The sequence below is a fragment of the Prionailurus bengalensis genome, chromosome B3 (genome assembly GCF_016509475.1).
Source record: "Prionailurus bengalensis isolate Pbe53 chromosome B3, Fcat_Pben_1.1_paternal_pri, whole genome shotgun sequence".
Lineage (NCBI taxonomy): Eukaryota > Metazoa > Chordata > Mammalia > Carnivora > Felidae > Prionailurus > Prionailurus bengalensis.
Window position 1 is genome coordinate 57,418,665 of NC_057355.1, and position 11,964 is coordinate 57,430,628.

The 11,964-nt window shown below is 38.3% G+C and overlaps 1 pseudogene; it reads right to left on the reverse strand.

Annotated features, from left to right (window-relative positions):
• Positions 1-9,769: 9,769 nt before the first annotated feature.
• Positions 9,770-11,371, reverse strand: LOC122468021 (annotated as a pseudogene).
• Positions 11,372-11,964: the final 593 nt, after the last annotated feature.

Here is an 11,964-nt window from a genome sequence, read left to right on the forward strand (position 1 = left end):
ATGTGTAATTCTCTGAAAGTTGTTCTTTTTTAAATATTTCTGACCATTGTTAGTACTATTACACTTTCATGAATTGTTGGCTGGGTTCATAAGTTTCCACTACTTCTCTTTAATAGAAAATAAAAAAGAATTCCTCAAGAACTGCTTAAGAAATAAATCCATGCATTTATAGTCAACTGATCTTTGACAAGTTTCCCAAGAATACAAAATGGGGGAAAATGTTCTCCTTAATAAATGATGTTAGGAAAACTGAATCTCCACAAACCAAAGAATGAATTTGGATCTTATCTCATGTTACTTACAAAATTGACTCAAAGTAGATTAAACATTTAAATGTAATACTTGAAACCATAAAGCTACTAGAAGAAAACAGGGTAGAGCTTCTTGATGTTGGTCTTGGTGATGATTTTTTGAGTGAGACATCAAAACCATAAATAACAAAAGCAAAAATACACAAGTGGAATTATATCAAACTAAGAGAAGCTTCTGCACAGCAATGGAAACAAAAGAGTGAAAAGGCAACCTATTCAATGAGAGAAAACATTTGTAAACCATATATCTAACAAAAGGTTAACATCCAAAACATATAAGAAACTCAACTCAGTGGCAAAAAAAAAAGACCAAATAAACAAACAAAAATAAATAATCTGATTAAAAATGGGCAAAAGACCTGAACGGCATTTTTCTGAAGACAATATCACCAATCATGAGGAGTTATCACCTCACATCTGTCAGAATGTCTATTACCAAGAAGACAAGATACAATACGTATTGAGGATGTGGAGAAAAGAGAGCGCTTGTGCACTGTTTGTGGGAATGTACATTGGTATAGGCATCATGGAAAATAGTGTAGAAATGGGTTTTGTTTTTTTTGTTTTTTAAATAGAACTCCCAATTTCATTATTTTGCATTTTGCATGAGACTGTCTTTCTTCCATTGGATATTCTTTCTGCTTTGTTGAGGATTAGTTGACCATATAGATATGCGTCTATTTCTGGGTGTTCTTGTCTGTTCCGTTGATCTAGTACCATTGATCCAGTACCATGCTGTCTTGATCACTACAGCATTGTAATATAACTTGAAGTCTGGAATTGTGATGCCTCTAGCTTTGCTTTGCTTTTTCAAGATCGTTTTGGCTATTAGGGGTCTTTTGTGGTTCCGTATAAATTTTATGATTGTTTGTTCTAGCTTTGTGAAAACTGCTGTTGGCATTTTGATAGGGATTGCATTAAATGTGTAGATTCCTTTGCATAGTGTAGATATTTTATCAATATTTGTTCATCTAATCCATGAGCATGGAATGTTTCTCTATTTCTTTGTATCATCTAAAATTTCTCTTCTAAATGTTTTATAGTTTTCAGAGTATAGTTCTTTTACCTCTTTAGTTAGATTTATTCCTAGGTATCTTACTGTTTTGGGTGCAATTGTAAATGGGATCAATTCCTTGATTTCTCTTTATGCTGCTTCATTACTGGAGTTTAGAAATGCAACTGATTTCTGTACATTGATTTTGTATCCTGTGACATTACTGAATTCTACATCAATTCTAGCAATTTTGGGGGGGAATCTTTCAGGTTTTCTACATAGAATATCATGCCATCTGCAAATAGTGAAAGTTTGACTTCTTCCTTGCCAATTTGTATGCCTTTTGTTTCTTTGTATTGTCTGATTGCTCAGGCTAGGACTTCCTACTACTATGTTAAAATAACAATGGTGAGAATGGACATCCCTCACTTGTTCCTGACTTTACCATGGAGGAACAGCCCTCAGTTTTCCCCCATTGAGAAAGATATTAGGTGTGGGTTTTTCATATATGGCCTCTTACATCCTACACAAAAATGAATTCAAAATTGATGAAAGACTAAATGTGAGACAGGAAACCATCAAAAGTCTAGAAGAGAACAGAGGCATGAACCTCTTTTACATTGGCCATAGCAACTTCTTACCAAATACATCTCCTGAGGCGAAAAACAAAAATAAATTATTGGGACTTGATCAAGATAAAAAGCTTCTGCACAGCGAAGGAAACAATCAACAAAACTAAAAGGCAACCTTCAGAATAGAAGAATATATTTTTGAATGACATATCTGGTAAAGGATTCGTATCCAAAATGTATAAAGAACTTATAAAACTCAACCTCCCCCTCAAAAAAAACCAACTGGTTCAGTTAAAAAATGGGCAGAAGACATGAATAGACATTTTTCCAAAGAAGACATATAGATGCCTAACAGACACCTGAAAAGATGCTCAACATCACTCATCATCAGGGAATCAGGGAAATACAGAGCAAAACGACAATGAGATATCACCTCACACCTGTCAGAATGGCTAAAATTATAACACAAGAAACCAACAGGTGTTGGCAAGGATGCAGAGAAAGGGGCATCCTCTTACACTGTTACTAGGAATGCAAACTGGTGTAGCCACTGTGGAAAATAGTATGGATATTCTTCAAAAAGTTAAAAATAGAACTACCCTACAACGCAGCAATTTCACTACTAGGTATTTACCCAAAGGATACAAAAATGCTAATTTGAAGGCATATATACACCCTGGAGCAGCATTATCAATAATAGTAAAATCATGAAAAGAGCCCAAATGTCCATGGACTGATGAATGGATAAAGTGTGCCATAAAAGAGAATGGAATCTTTCAATTTGCAATGATGTGGATGGAGCTTGAGACTCTTATGCTAAGCAAAATAACTCAGAAAAGACAAATATCATATGATTTCATTCATATGTGGAATTTAAGAAACACAACAGATGAGCATAGGGGAAGGGAAGCAAAAATAAGATAAAAACAGAGAGGGAGGTAAATATAAGAGATTGTTAAATACAGAGAACAAACTGAGGGTTGCTAGAGGAGAGGGGAGTGGGGGGATGGGCTAAATGGGTGATGGGCATTAAGGAGAGCACTGGTTGGGATGAACACTGGGTGTTATATGTAAGTGATGAATCACTAAATTCTACTCCTGAAACCAATACTGCACTGTAGGTGAAGGAACTCAAAAATAAATAAATAAATTTAAAAAAGAAACAAAACAGATGAACATGGAGGGGGGGGCAGATGGAGAGGCTAATCATAAAACTATAAAGAACAAACAAACAAACATTTCTTAATTTTTTTAAATATGTATTTATTTTTGAGACAGAGAGAAATAGAGCAGGAGTCAGGGAGGGGCAGAGAAGAGGGACACACAGAATCTGAAGCAGGCTCCAGGCTCTGAGCTGTCAGCACAGAGCCCGGTGCGGGGCTCAAACCCACCAACCGTGAGATCATGACCTAAGCCAAATTCGGATGCCCGACCAACTGAGCCACCCAGGTGCCCCTGAACACATGGTTGATAGAGGATTGGTGGGTGGGGAGATGGGTTAAATAGGTGATGGGTATTAAGCAGGGCACTTGTGATAAGCCCTGGTTGTTATATGTAAATAATGAATCACTAAATCTACACCTGTAATTAATATTATACTGTATATTAACTAACTAGAATTCAAATAAAACTGCAAACTTATATGTGTGTGTGTGTGTGCGTGTGTGTGTACACAGATAAACAAATAAACAAAAGAACTACCATAGGATTCAACAATACCTATTTCTGGGTATAATATGTGGAGTTAATGAAATTAGTATCCCAAAGAGATATGGGCACCCCATTTCACTGCAGTGCTGTTCACAATAGGCAAGTTACAGAAACAACCTTAATGTCAATTGACAAATAAATGGATAAAGAAAATGTAGCATTATAATACACAACAGAATACTATTGAGGCATAAAAAAAGAAGGAAATCCTTCCATTTGTGACAAATGGATGAATCTGGACAGCATTATGCTAAGTGAACTAAGCCAGACACAGAAAGACAAATACTGCATGATACCACTTATGTGGAATATAAAATAAAATATTCAAGCACATTAAAGCAAAGAGCAGAATGGTGGTTGTCAGGGGCTAGGGTGAAAAGTAAATAGGGAGATATCGTCAAAGGACACAAATGTTCAGTTATGCAAGATGAGTAAGTTCTGGGAATATAACATATAGCATGGTGAGTACATTAGCAGTACTCCATTATATACTTGAAATTTGCTAAGAGGATAGATCTTAAGTGTTCTCATCACAAACAAAAATTTAAAAAAAAAAACTTAAAAGCATATAGTAACTATGTGACATGAGGGATATGTTAATTAGCTTGATTGTGGTGATCATTTCACCTTTAAAAAAGAATGACTAATACTCTGAATTATATTCTAATTACCTAATAGAACTGTATTTAAATTATTAAATTATACTACAAGGTTTTACATACATTTTGGTTTTGAAGTTGAACTCTAATGATTTCTCTCAAAATAATGATTATTTAGCCAAGAGTAGTTCCTGCCTTTGTTTTGTTTTGACTCTTTCTTCAACTTCCATAGATAGATCTTCCTTTATCCCATGCCAGTCGGTGTTGGAATGGCAATTCCCTCATAATGGGGTCTATTCACACATTTCAGAACCATCCTCAGTTTTTCTATAATTGTTTAAGGACTTTATTTGATGTTTTTAAGACAAATTGCATACATTCAGAAAATGAGGTAAGAACCTAAGGATAATTACTCTTGTACACCTTCTTAGCTGACCATAACTGCTCCAAACATGCCTGTTATTGAACCATAAAACAGTGAGTGGGGATAAGGGTAAATAGTCTATAGACTATTCTAGACTTTCTCCTATCATTTCTACTTTAGCTACTTCATGATCTAAAGAATTGTTTATTATCTGTTTTAGGTCCATTTATGTATGGGTTATCTATACTTATGTTTATGTGTAGTTCCATTTTAGAAAGGAAAAGGATACCAATAAGCATCTCATTCATCATCAGGTGACAGAAGGACATCATTGCTCTCAGACTGTTTTAAAGATTTATCTGAAATAATACTTGTTTAGAGATTTAGAATAAAGAGAACACCATGTCAACACTTTTGATAATGTATCTAGAATGCCAATGTGCTTTATTACTCTTTTTGTTATTGGACTTACCCATTAAGATCAGTTATGACTCAGAACTTGTCCAGGTCATCCACCATGATTTCTCCACAAAACATTAATTTCCTGTCTCCTAAAGCATGTAGCACTTGTTTACACCATACATTCTAGTATGTATTTATACAGTCTGTTTATCTTTCTCTGATTTGATTTTTAAGTTTGTTTTTTTTTACAAAAACCTGTTTACAAGCTTAGAAAATAGAATAATGTCTTATACTGACTTGTACAATTCAGTTACAAACCTAAGACAGTGTGAAACAAATAATAGCACCAATACATATTTTTTGAGCCTAACTGATGGAAGGTTTAGCATTTCTAAAATTTAATCTTTGTCTGGTGGATACCCAAAGTAACAAACTAAAGATGATTCCCTCAATTATGTATTTCAAACCACAGAGGTAGTGTCTAGAACAGAACCATAGATGATGGGAAGATCTGTCTTTCTATATCTCCTGTATTTTTCCATTGCTGAAATTATGCTTGCCTCCTAAAAATAGTCTTCAATAAAAATTGCCTTCAAATTCTTAGGGACAAGCTGTCTACCTAGAGGAAAACTGGGAAATTACCTGGGAGAATTAGAGAACATACTGTAGGCAAGGGACAATGTAAGAGTAGAATTCATGGTCTTCAATGACTTTTAGAGTACCTGTGTACAAATGGAGAGCTATGAAAGTGGAAAGAGAATTCAAACCCTGGACAATGGAATTTGGAAAATTTATTGCTGCTTCAAACATTGGCCTTACCTAAAGGGGGCAGAGCTTCACAATAATTCATCATCATAAAAGATAAAAGACAGTGTGATTAAATCACTAGGAGTTGAAAGACAGGACATCATTAAGCATTCTCTCCACTGCTAACCCTGAGATTATGATGTGACCCTGTAGTCTCTAACGTTTGGGTTTGAATTTGACATGAAAGTTGTTGGCCTGCAAATGGGCCCTATAGGGTTTTAGCTGAAGCTAACTTTCCTGGAATTTCACATTTTGTATGATCTCATCCAGGCTATGTGACCTCAGTTGAGACTAGCCCAATATACAGAACCCCAAGCAGGTCTACCCTTTACTCCTGAGAGTGGGAGAAATTAAAAATAAAATTGATCCACATGAAAAAAAAAGCACAATAATTTGGGCCACATGTCCCAGTTAAAACAAAAAAAATGGACATCACCTTGAGATTAAGCAAATGTGGATGTCTACGAAGCAGATAAAATTTGCTATTGTGGATGCAGAGGGAAGACCCAGCAGCAAAGGATACTAACCTCTTAGACAAATGAACAAATTCACCATTTTAAAACCAAAATGGGAAACCATCAGAATAAGGAAGTTTCATATAAAGGGTACAAAGAAAAAAAGGAATATTAAGGATATGCTGTATAACTCTTGGATATCCTACATGGAGGGTCAGACAGTGGAGAAAAGTTAATGCTGGCATACTTGCAGAATTATAACTGCTATCAAAGCTTCCAGAAGATGATCCCTTCTAATCATGGCCCTCATCCCATGAAGGGATCTGTAGTTATTTACCAATCAGTGACTCCCCCAACCAGAAAGTGAGTGACAGTGAGTGACTCAAGGACAAACAGCATGACCCTGGGCCTCCAGTTTTATCTTCAATGCCACAGTCAACCATGAGGCAAATATGCTACTCTTTTACAGACAAAATTCACCAGTCACTTGTGGACTTACTTTATGACTCAGTTAATATATTCTGTATCTCTCACAATGCCTACTGCAGTGATACTCACAGGACATACTCAATAAGTGATTGCTGGACAAAACACACAATTGCTGAACACTCAAGGTTATCATGCTTTCAATGGTCTTATGATTATTTCTGATAAACAATTTTGAATTAGCCTGAAGTCAGTCTGTCTCTCTCTCTCTCTCTCTCTCTCTCTGACAGATGAGATTATTCTATTTCTTGGCATCTTTTTACTTTCATCCGTTAGCATCTAGTTAGGTATAAAGTGACTGCTCCTAGGTTTAGGCTAAATATGGAGGGGGTTAGAGAAGTATAGTGTATGCAATAGAATAAACTGTAATTTGGCAACACTGAACACAAAGAAATGTGTGGTCAGTGCAGTTGTTATATTTAATGATAAAGGAATTTCTGGGCATAAACATTCACTTCAACTGAAGCTGTCCGAAGGACCTTCTCATTAACAGTGGAAGAAGCTACATTAGATTCCTGGGGAATTGGAGGCTTTATCACAGTGGATCCCAGGGTAATCCTGATGCTTTTCTTTTAAATCAGGGAACCCTAGTGAGCATAGCTGATAAAGGTCTGGATTCAAGTAGGGAGAGTGTTTTCACATGCTAACAGTCAGACAAGGTAGTGTGGCCAGTGAGTATGCAATGGGTATAAATACAAAGTCATTATACATAGGTCTAATTTTGATTCCCTGTAGTGATAAGCTAAGTAAAGGATTTTGGGAGAGACAAATAAGAATTAAGTCAGATTGGATTTATTTAGGAATACCATAAAATTGAGTAAATGTCATTCACAATGATAGAAAGGAGTTAAGTATGACTTATACGAAATTTAATTAACAAAGCATACAGTGTCCACAAGGTAATTCTTTTTAAATTCTTTGGTTCCTGAAGAAAATTGTGCTAACAATTGAATCGTCTAGGGAAGCTTTTCTGTTATATACAAATTTAAACTGGTTTTCCCCAAACAGAGGGTGAATCCTTCCTAATAATATTTGAGTCTAAGTCTACTGACTAAGATTTGTACAGATCTAGAAGAAATTGCAGAAAACATCGTATTGGGCAGCACAGAAAACAGACTTGTGAGTTTATATTTCTCTGAGGGACTTAATATCCTTCCTCTGGCAAATAAGTAATCCCTCAATCTGAAGATGGCTTTTAAATGTTTTTAAATTCAGTATCATCTAAAACGTGTATTGTGTGAATAGCAATGTGAATTGAGCTCAATTAAACAAATATCATTGAACTCTGTACAGAGTATTTTTTTAAACACACAAATGCCAATTTATTTTTTTTTTTTTTTCTGAAATTTATTGACAAATTGGTTTCCATACAACACCCAGTGCTCATCCCAAAAGGTGCCCTCCTCAATACCCATCACCCACCCTCTCCTCCCTCCCACCCCCCATCAACCCTCAGTTTGTTCTCAGTTTTTAACAGTCTCTTATGCTTTGGCTCTCTCCCATTCTAACCTCTTTTTTTTTTTTTTTCCCTTCCCCTCCCCCATGGGTTCCTGTTAAGTTTCTCAGGATCCACATAAGAGTGAGACCATATGGTATCTGTCTTTCTCTGTATGGCTTATTTCACTTAGCATCACACTCTCCAGTTCCATCCACGTTGCTACAAAAGGCCATATTTCATTTTTTCTCATTGCCATGTAATATTCCATTGTGTATATAAACCACAATTTCTTTATCCATTCATCAGTTGATGGACATTTAGGCTCTTTCCATAATTTGGCTATTGTTGAGAGTGCTGCTATGAACATTGGGGTACAAGTGGCCCTATGCATCAGTGCTCCTGTATCCCTTGGATAAATTCCTAGCAGTGCTATTGCTGGGTCATAGGGTAGGTCTATTTTTAATTTTCTGAGGAACCTCCACACTGCTTTCCAGAGCGGCTGCACCAATTTGCATTCCCACCAACAGTGCAAGAGGGTTCCCGTTTCTCCACATCCTCTCCAGCATCTATAGTCTCCTGATTTGTTCATTTTGGCCACTCTGACTGGCGTGAGGTGATACCTGAGTGTGGTTTTGATTTGTATTTCCCTGATAAGGAGCGACGCTGAACATCTTTTCATGTGCCTGTTGGCCATCCGGATGTCTTCTTGAGAGAAGTGTCTATTCATGTTTTCTGCCCATTTCTTCACTGGGTTATTTGTTTTTCGGATGTGGAGTTTGGTGAGCTCTTTATAGATTTTGGATATTAGCCCTTTGTCCGATATGTCATTTGCGAATATCTTTTCCCATTCCGTTGGTTGCCTTTTAGTTTTGTTGGTTGTTTCCTTTGCTGTGCAGAAGCTTTTTATCTTCATAAGGTCCCAGTAATTCACTTTTGCTTTTAATTCCCTTGCCTTTGGGGATGTGTCGAGTAAGAGATTGCTACGGCTGAGGTCAGAGAGGTCTTTTCCTGCTTTCTCCTCTAAGGTTTTGATGGTTTCCTGTCTCACATTTAGGTCCTTTATCCATTTTGAGTTTATTTTTGTGAATGGTGTGAGAAAGTGGTCTAGTTTCAACCTTCTGCATGTTGCTGTCCAGTTCTCCCAGCACCATTTGTTAAAGAGGCTGTCTTTTTTCCATTGGATGTTCTTTCCTGCTTTGTCAAAGATGAGTTGGCCATACGTTTGTGGGTCTAGTTCTGGGGTTTCTATTCTGTATAATTCTGTGGTTTGCTTATTTTTTTGTATAATTATAGAAACTTTGAAAAATATATAGGTTGTAAAACTATCAATAGTCATTCAGAAAAAAACTTTCCCTACCAGCAACCACCCAGGGGGGATTAAAAGTCCTGAAAAGAGGCCAGTTCAACATGTCCTTTACCCTAGTAGAAACAAAATGCAAAAAGATGAGAAGAAAACAGAAATCAACCGAGTCGTGTGTGGCCAGTGTCTCTCAGGAGTGTGGGCCTCAGCTGTTGCCTGGGTCCTGAAAGGCAAAGCCTACAGCATACAGGATGGCAGCTGGGAGATCTCACAACCACATCTCCCTCATGCCCTCACATCCATGTCCCAACCTAGCTGTCATGGGAATCCTTCAGCCAGTTTCTCTTCCACTGCTACGTGCATCTGTCCAGTTCTCTGCGTCCCCTCTGTCGTTTCTGTCTGCACACTCCACTTTCCACATCAAGTTTTCCATCTCAGCCTCCAGCTGAGCCTGCTGGTATTCAAAGAGCTTCTTCCTCGGTCCAGACTCCGTGTAACACGCAAAGAGTAAGTGTGCAGGGTGTACTGGCTCTTGACCAAGAGCTTGACAGCATTCTGTAGGTACTGCCGCTCATTCCAGGTCCCCAGATTATTCATGGCCCTATCCTGAATCTTCTCAGGAATTTGCTGGTATGTCTGCACCCCCAGCTGCAAGCTCTTGTGGTTTTCCCATCTGTCAAAGTAGAACAAGTATTTCTTGAGGGCCTCCCTGGCCTGGGCTTGATGCCTGGGCTTGACAATGTCAGGGTTCTCCTTGTACCAACTGCACTCATAGTACTCGTGCCATGGGTCTTAACAGTCTCCTAGACATATTCTGCACAAGTCATGTTTACACTTGGAGCATTGCGTGTGATTGCAGCCTTCGTTCTCAATGCAGGTGTCGCACTTGGGACAGTCTTTAATGTCATCCCTAATGTAGTTGGCTGTTCAGCATGCTTCGTGAGCCATTTCCGGATTGTAGCGCAGTCTGTGGGGACGCGGTACGTCCACCGCTTGAAGCATAAGACTTGGTTGCACTTATTGCACTGTACTCTGCAAGCTCTGGGCCCCTGTCCCCAAATAGCCATGGAGGCAGTCTGGACCAGGGCAAAGCTGGAGCTGGTGATGACTCTCCACATAGTCCCTCAAGTGGTAATGCCTGTATTTGTCTCTTAATTCTTCATTGGGCAACAGTGGAAGCACACAAAGTCCTCTGGTGTTTGGAGTGGCGGATCCTGAGCCATTCCAGAGACTCCCACACCCGCACCATCCTCGACAAGTATAAACGGGGCTGCTCCCAGAAGCTATGGCAAAAGTGCTGACAGGCAGGAGAGAGCAGGTTTTCCTTTTGTGCAAACTGCATACACACTGCACAATGATGAGGGGGTGGGCTGTGGGGACACGTTTCAAGGAACAGGGCTGAACTTGAGCTTCAATGAGAGATTGAGCAGAATTAGACTCGTATGTGTCCAATATCTCTGCAACTTGCCAGTGGAAATTAACTAATATAAGTTTAGCAACTGAATGAAATACCAGTGCCATAGAGAGGATGTACTGGTGGCAGTAAACATCAGTGGTTTTTAGGACAGAGGCTAGGTATCATGTGCTCATTGAGGGCACCCTCAAACTCCTTGTAGGTCAAACAGGTAAACTGGTGCTCTTCAGGATCAAAGGCGTTGGCCCCTTGCTGCTCCACATCACTGGCTACTCCCACATAGTAGACCTCCGTGCCCCCGGGGTCCTCATCTTCTTCCTCCTCCTCACAATTTGGGTCATAGTCCTTTTTATTGCTGTCAGACCCCTGGCTATTCATGTCCACCGACATCTAAGCATTCAGCCAAGTCGAATATCAGGGATTTTTTTTCCCCTCCCCTTTCCAAACTTTACCACTTTCTTAAATGCATTATTTTTTTTCCTTCCGTAATTCTTGAAGGTCTTTCAAGAAGATGTCACTCACCCCAAATATTCTGTGTTGTGTAATTTCCAGTAGGAGCTGCGGCCCACCGCTGCTGAGGCTGAGCAGGCCAAACTGGGTTCAGTCAGACCAGAGGGATCTGACACAGGTACAGCAGTGGGCTGATCTCTGGTCTCCTTCCTCCCGCAGAGCAGTGTCCGCAGCCCGGGAAGTGCTCTGTAGAAAGTATGTTTTATGTGTAGAAATAGTGTGATACATTTTAAGACTACCTTTTGTTGAGTTTTGTTAGGGTCCCGTAACACATTGAATACTAAATATTGGCATATTTTGTCAGTATGCACATATGCTCACTCTTTAATTGGTTTAATTTTGCACATGTTTATAAGGATGAATTTGAGTTGAAAAAATAAAAAGGTAACTATTTCTTTACTGGTTCATTGGCAAATTGAGATCCATAGTTTATTCTAAATTAACTTCAAAGTTGAGAACTAAATATGTGGCCCCAGATGTTATTAAATGTTCAGAAAAATGGAATGAAAGAGAAAAATAAGTTTCAATACTTAGGGTTTATTTGGAAATTTTTTCGGAAAGGTACTATTTTTGCAATTAGTGGAAAGATAATTAAAACTGAC